Raw genomic sequence first — 8,380 nt, 5'->3', positions numbered from 1 at the left:
TAGACTAGTCCACCAAGGAGCAGATGACCATGAACTCTGTGTGTCCCCCGGGGTTGGGATTGGCCACCCTGGGGGCGCACAAGACTATATGGCCAGGACCATCATAATGAATGAACGACTTGGGACAAAACCCATAGACAAATGACTTCTCGATAGGCCTGAGGTGCCTTAAGAAACCTACAGTCATTGTGACTGGTCTCGGCTTCGGCCACCAACAGGCGGACAAAACCGCCTTGAACAAATGACGTAACCATTGTTACAATAACATTTACTCCTACTTTTATTTTTCTTTTCCCGTAACCATGCCGCCGACTCTAGACCCATCTAGACTCGGCTATTCTCTTATCAAGCGGGCTGTCCGCACTTCTCTTCTTTCTGATTGTAACATAGATACTATCTTGCGCCGCATGGCGGTTTCACCTACCTTTGCTATCTTGATAGGTTGTACTCTTTTTCCTATCTTTGTTACCTTTCTTGTCGCGGCTACGCCGCTTCCTTTTACCTATATAAACCCTCTGTATCATAGATGTATTCCTTAACTTAATCTACTGGGTTTTCCCCTTGAAACCTGATCTACTAAGGTCTCCACCCTTAGTAGCCTGAACTCTGATTCTAAGGCAGTCACTCACTGTCTTAGCCTGAAACCCTTGATTGCGGTAGAAGTGCTAAAACCACTCACCGCCTAGGCAGAAGTGCTAAAACCACTCGCCGCTGATCCTGCATAGAAGCCGCGGCTCGTGCAGTAGGAAACCACCAGAAACCTTCCTTGTATTAGGAAGGCCGACGAACTGTTCGCCCGACAGGTCTATCTTGACCGGCAACAGCAGAACTATCCCAGTCGTAACAAAAGATTAAGTTCCTCACCCAGTACCTGTTTTCCAACAGTACTTTGACACCATTGATTCGATAACCGCGAACATCCTTGCCGCTGCATTTGGAAACATGTCGGGACCATCCGCCTCATCCAGTGCCGCCGCTGCCGCAGCAGCAGCTGCCGCCGCCCACAGACCAGTTGAAATTAAGATCGGAACCCCACTGACCTTTGATGGCAACGAGAAGAACGCAAAAAGCTTTTTGCTCTCGGTCGCCGCCTACCTTGACATCAACAGTGAAATCTATGACACTGACAAGAAATGCATCATTTTCGCCACCTCTTTCATGAATGAAAAGACGGCATTGACCTGGAAGGAGGACTTCCTGACGCTAGCCCAAGACACCACGAGGCTAGACAAGAACAAGCAACCCATTGGGTATGGAACGTGGGAAGATTTCAAGAAAGCCTTCCTGAAGGCATTCACCACGGGAGAAGCGGCCACCGAAGCGTGGATCAAGCTTAGGACCTTCAAGCAAGAAGGGTCCTTAGAAGAATACATCGCGGAGATTAGACATCTCTTCCAGTTGACCAGCCTGGTTGACGAAGGATCGAGGGTCCACTTCTTCACCGCCGGATTGAAATTCGGAATTGCCAATGCTATCTATAGAGCAGGCAATATCGCGAAAGACTTCGAAGGAATGGTCAATACGGCCAGAGAGATGGATAACGCCTATCAGCAAATCATAGCGCTGAGGCCCAAGAACCACAACCAGAACCAGAAGAAGAAGAACTGGTTTGGACCTGAAAGGTACCAACCACGAGGAGATAGAGACTCCATGGAGGTCGACTGCCTCTCAGAGAAAGAAAGGGCCGAACATATGAGAGCAGGCAAATGCTTCATATGCCACCAGACTGGCCACAGAGCCAATGATAGGGAACACCACCCAAAGGAGAAGAAACCGGCCCGTGAGGCCAAGCATAAGGAAGAAGAATCTGACGATGAAACTATGGATACCCGTAGGATGACTAAGAAAGGGGATTTTTAGAATGGAGGTCTGTATCGACGCCAGTCCCTCCCATCCCAGTTCGCACTGTACATCATGTTGGTAATAAAGAAGAGTTACGTGTCCCTGCCACTCTCCTCCCAACTAAACGTGCGAAACCAGTCGAAACCACCGTAGTCATCGACTTCCGGCGCCGCCGGATCATTCATCAGCACCGAATTCATCGACTATCACGGAATTCGGACCAAGAAACTCTCGAAACCCTTTACCATGGTCACCGCCGACGGTAGTGACTGCCGTGGCGGAAAGATTAGAGAATATGTCGAACTCGGCATCAAGATTGACAAGCGAGTCATGTATGGAAAATTCAACGTGACCAAGCTTCGAACCAAGGACAACATTCTCCTTGGATTCCCCTGGCTGAAAGCCATGAACCCAGACATCAACTGGGCAGAAAACTGTCTCACCCTCAACGAGACCCCGAGATCTAGAGAAGTAGAACTCTGGATAGATCAAGAAAGGAAGGACGCAGGCTTCAAGCCGCTCTTCAAACCGAAAGCCTTACCCCAGGAAGGCCCCCAAGAATATCCTGCACCCCAAGAAGGTGCCTATCAAAGAACCAGTAGCCCCCAAGAAGGCGCTGAACCCTGAACCCATGACTTCAAGAAAAGTCTCCGTTGTCTCTGAGCCTACCCGCCAGAGGAAAGAAGAATTCCGTGCCTCCATCGAGGAGATCCCCGATGAAGATGAACCCTATCCCGCACTTGAACCCTGATCCCAGACGAAGAAGATGAAGGATTAGAAATCCCGAACTTTGATCAGAAGTATGACGCTTGGATAAAGGATAACTTCGCACCAAAAGTCGAAGAATTGGCCTCCTTTTCCCTTACCGACGATGAATTCCTCATTGAATACTCCCAGGACGCCACCGCAGTACGCCTGATAGAGAATTTGGATTTGGACACCCCCTCGACTCGTGACGGTACCTCGGCATTTGAAACCAAGAAAATGGCAAAACCCCCCTCACTTCCTGAATACCTGAAGACTAGCAATAAGTCTCAGGAATTAGCCATGGAAGGTGAGATTGAGAAGAAGAAGAAGACTTTCGAAGAATTAGTCCCTTCTTACCTTCACGACTTCGCCGACCTTTTTGCCAAAGACGGTCTTAACTCCATGCCACCTCACCGACCCGGTATCGACCACAGATTGAAACCAAACCCGGATATATCCCAAATCCTCCAAAGCTCTACCCCTTATCTGAGAAAGAAAGGGTTGCGGTCAAGGCATTTATTGATGAACACGTAAAAAGGAATTCATCTCTCCCTCGAAATCCCCTCAGTCAAGCGGCTTCTTCTTCGTTGGAAAGAAAGACGGATCTCTACGGCCTTGTCAAGACTACCGGTATATTAATGAATGGACGATAAAGAACGCATACCCCCTTCCCCTCATCCCACCACTCTTAGCGAAACTTCGCGATGCAAAGTACTTCACCAAGATGGATGTCCGATCTGGATATAACAACATTCGGATTCCACCCTGAAGATAGATGGAAGGCAGCATTTACGACTGAATTCGGACTCTTTGAGCCGAATGTCATGTTCTTTGGTCTTTGCAATTCACCCGGTACTTTCCAGGCCTATATGAACCAGACGTTCCAGCAGGAACTGAACGAAGGATGGCTCATCGTTATATGGATGACATCCTGATATTTTCAAAGAACCTCGGAAGAACACCACTGAACGAACACGCCGGATACTTAGATATCCTCAGAAAAGAGAAACTATTCTTGAAAGCAGAGAAATGCCTATTCGACGTACAAGAAGTCGACTACCTTGGAATGATCATCAGACCCGGACAGATCGCAATGGACCCTACCAAACTCAAGGGCATCGCAGATTGGCCGACACCGAAAACCGTCACTGATGTGCGATCTTTCCTTGGATTCTGCAACTTTTATCGGCATTTCATCCCGCACTTTTCTGACATCGCGAAACCTCTGAACAACCTTGACGAAGAAGACCCAGCCATTCTGCTGGACTGAAGTAGAAGAAAGCAGCTTCCAAGCACTTAGAAAATGCTTTATGACGGAACCTGTCTTGAGAAACCCCGATCCTGCAAAGCAATTCGCTATTGCAACTGACGCCTCCCTAGTAGCAACTGGAGCAGTGCTACTACAGACCGACGAAAACGGCGCTTACCACCCCTGCGCCTATCTTTCTGCATCCCTCAATGCAGCAGAACGAAACTATCAGATATATGATAGAGAACTATTGGCCGTCATCCGTGCATTAGCAGCATGGAGACATTATCTCGAAGGACACGGACACCCGGTAATCGTATTTACGGACCACATGAACCTCCTCTACTTCAGATCTGCACAGCAGTTAACACGCCGCCAAGCGCGCTGGCAGCTCACCCTGAACGAATTCGACCTTGAATTCCATCATGTAGCAGGAACGAAACTCGCTGTCCCTGACGCGTTATCACGACGCCCTGATCACCATCCCACCGAGACCGACAACCAGAATGTCATCTTACTCCCAGATGACATGTTTGTTCGACTTATTGATATCGAACTAGAAACAGCCTTGAAGGCAGATGATCCTACGGCGGATCCTATCATCAAAACCGCCAGTGACGCGTTAGATGGGCTATGTTTGCCCCCCTATGAAGTCGGCATTATCCGACTGGAAGTTCGACAACGGTATCTTACAGTACAAGAACCGTGCCTATGCACCCCCTGCACTTCGAAGCCGTATTCTACAGCTTCACCATGATCACCCGACCGCCGGACACCCCGGCAGATTCAAAACAGAAGAACTAGTCAAACGTGACTATTGGTGGCCCCAGATGGGCACCTTTATTAGGAAATATGTCGAAGGATGTGCCACGTGTCAGCAGATGAAATCTGACACTCACCCCACTACTCCTCCCCTGAAACCGATTAGCTCTTCCGGTGTACGCCCCTTTTCCCAGCTCTCCGTTGATCTAATCACCGACCTCCCCGAGAGCGGTGGTTATGATTCTATGATGGTCGTGGTAGACCATGGACTTACAAAGGGGGTAATTATTTCACCTTGCAAAAAGAACATCACCTCCGAAGGAGTAGCGCAACTATTTTTCAAGAAAGTTTTCCTACGCTTTGGGCTCCATGACAAGCTCATTTCAGATCGCGGACCGCAGTTCGCATCGAAGTTCTCCAAGGAACTCGGAAGATTACTCGACTACTGAAGTTGCCTTATCCACCGCATATCACCCTCAGACCGACGGACAGACAGAAAGATTGAACCAGGAGATTGAGACCTACCTCCGAATCTACTTGCCGATCGAACCCTGAAACCTGGGTACAGCATCTACCTAATGGCAGAATTCGTGCATCAATCATCGAAAGCACGATGCACGGAACGCATCACCATTCTTCCTGATGATGGGCTATGAGCCTAGAGGCATCCCCTACGCCTTTCCCCCTACCGACATCCCCGCGGCCGAGGACCTGCGTCACCAACCTCCAGAAAATGAGAGAAGAAGCGGTGTCTTGCCACAACATCGCTATGCAACGAATGGCCGAAAGGACGCACAGGAAGAAGTATGAACCATGGAAAATTGGAGATAAGGTCTGGTTGTCAGCAGAAGCATTTATTGACGCACCTACCCTCGAAGAAGCTGGCGCCAAAGCGGCACGGCCCCTTTACCATTACCAAGGTGCTATCTCCCATCACCTTCACACTCCAGCTTCCGGAACAATGGAAAGTCCACCCCACATTCCATGCATCCGAGCTATCCTCCTATCGGGAGACAGAAGTCCACGGTCCCGAATTTCATCGAACCCTCACCTGACATTATCAATGGGGTTGAGGAGTACGAAGTAGAAGCGATCCTCGCACACAAAGGAACAGCGGCACGCCGTCGCTATCTAGTATCCTGGAAAGGATACTCATCTGCCTAGCAACGAATGGGTCAAAGAAGACGACCTAGAAAATTCCCAGACGCTTCTCAAAGCGTATAAGAAGAGGACGAAATTGGCTTGAAGGACAGAAGAACGAAAACAACCCCAGTCAAAGAAAACATGTCCATCGCCCCCTCTACTCTTACTCTCGATTCCGCCGAACTCCAGGACCAATTCGTCCCCATCTCCCAGACAGAACGATTCGTGTTAGATGAACGCTCCTCCCTTGCATCCTCCGTCTCCGACTCCCAATCGTCAGAGGATACCGACGTATCACTTTCGTCCTCTTTATATTTCACCGTCATTGATTGTATTGAGGGAGACGCCCTCCTTGAAGCAACGCTACTATCTGAGCAACACGCACTCGAGCTGGAAAGAAAGCTCGCCGAACGACCAGCAAGGAGCGCAGCAATAATTGCTGCCGTCATTAATATCATCAGGACCACCCGCCTGATTGAACTATCCGCAAACCGAATTCCCCTCGCCTCTGCGCAAGAAGCCCATGAAGTCATTCAGTGTCAAAGGCGCATCAGATCGATTGCGCTTCAGCTTCTCCCTGATAGCCTTAAGCCTGACCTGTTATCAGTTATACACATCGTTGCCAACCGAACCGCGACTGAAGTCGCTCGTCCGCCTTCTCCTCCTCGTCCTCTCTCCCGTCATCAGTCACCAGATCGTGACCCGTCTCCTGCCCCTCACCCTATCAGAGCACCGCAACCGCAGGTTGCCACCAGAGGAAGAAAACCTACCGGATACCAGATCGCTCGAAGGCGCTGCATGAGAGCAGACAAACAGAAAGAAAGAGAGGTCATTGACCTCACATCTCCATCCCCACCTCCTCGCACTTTCACCAAGAAACCAGGCTTTGACAACGTCAAATGCCGCATTTGTAAAGAATATGGGCATCGCCACAAGAACTGCCCTCAGTACTCCTGCGTGGTATGCCACGCCATCGCCCCCGGACACCTCTCGGTCTATTGTAAAGACCTTAGGGGAACCTTATCCACTTCCGATCGTCTACACAGATGACGGATTCTACGAAGCCCTCCGCAACTGGGAGGCAGACCAGAGAGCATTCTATGAGCAAGAATGCGAAACAGGCCGATGAAGACTATCGCAACCAACCAAGCTCCTCTACGGACCTTGATGACTTTAACAACGCCGAAGCGGACCCCGTCTACTATGACGACGCTAGGATGGATTGAAGTCGGAGACTTCAACGGTTACACCGGGGTAATGTTACAATAACATTTACTCCTACTTTTATTTTTCTTTTCCCTGTAACCATGCCGCCGACTCTAGACCCATCTAGACTCGGCTATTCTCTTATCAAGCGGGCTGTCCGCACTTCTCTTCTTTCTGATTGTAACATAGATACTATCTTGCGCCGCATGGCGGTTTCACCTATCCTTTGCTATCTTGATAGGTTGTACTCTTTTTCCTATCTTTGTTACCTTTCTTGTCGCGGCTACGCCGCTTCCTTTTACCTATATAAACCCTCTGTATCATAGATGTATTCCTTAACTTAATCTACTGGGTTTTCCCCTTGAAACCTGATCTACTAAGGTCTCCACCCTTAGTAGCCTGAACTCTGATTCTAAGGCAGTCACTCACTGTCTTAGCCTGAAACCCTTGATTGCGGTAGAAGTGCTAAAACCACTCACCGCCTAGGCAGAAGTGCTAAAACCACTCGCCGCTGATCCTGCATAGAAGCCGCGGCTCGTGCAGTAGAAACCACCAGAAACCTTCCTTGTATTAGGAAGGCCGACGAACTGTTCGCCCGACAGGTCTATCTTGACCGGCAACAGCAGAACTATCCCAGTCGTAACAACCATCCCGTACGACGTAGTAGAATTTATAGTTAGTAGTCCTAGACCAGGCCCCGTGCTTACGGCCGCCAGTCTATGGAGGGCGGACACATTTGGTGTTCGACCCATGACCTTAGTGCTGGCCCAAGACCCTGCCTGCTGAGCTCTACGATACACTACTTTAGACTTCTTTAGATAGAACTACAATAGTTAAGGATCCCTAGGAAGAGGTAGATCCGACTTATGTTGGGGACCCCTAGGAAGAATCAGTCATGTGGAGAAGAGGTAGATCCGACTATGTCAGGGACCCTCCCATGATTAGATTTCATGATAAAGATAAGATAACGCGAATCAGATTCCCTAATGCAAAGGGCGCATATCTTCATCTCCGACTACGATTAAACCAACCGACTAGTGCAGCTGAACCTCATCCCTAGAATGGAGGTATTGGAATGGCCTAGAAGGGAGGTATACAAATGATGAAAATATGGATAGGAAAATAGCTGGCGCTTTATATTAGCCACTTGACCTTGACGAGGACCAGGGTCCTAGATGATGAAAACCCGAACATGATGTGGTAGCCCCACTTTGGGATATGGCAATGACGCCTCCCACGATTATGAAAAGTAGCAGTTGGCGCCCTACATTAGTCACTGTACTTAGATGACAACATAAGAACCCCGGTATTGGGCCGGGTTAACAAAACGAAGAATGACATAAGAACCCCGGTATCGGGCCGGGTTAACAAAACGAAGAATGACATAAGAACCCCGGTAGCAGCCCAGGTCAACAAAACGTAGGATTACAT

The sequence above is a fragment of the Suillus bovinus genome (genome assembly GCF_016758785.1).
Source record: "Suillus bovinus strain UH-Sbo-P2 chromosome Unknown EDB93scaffold_15, whole genome shotgun sequence".
In the NCBI taxonomy this organism is placed as follows: domain Eukaryota; kingdom Fungi; phylum Basidiomycota; class Agaricomycetes; order Boletales; family Suillaceae; genus Suillus; species Suillus bovinus.
This window is presented reverse-complemented; position numbering follows the sequence as displayed.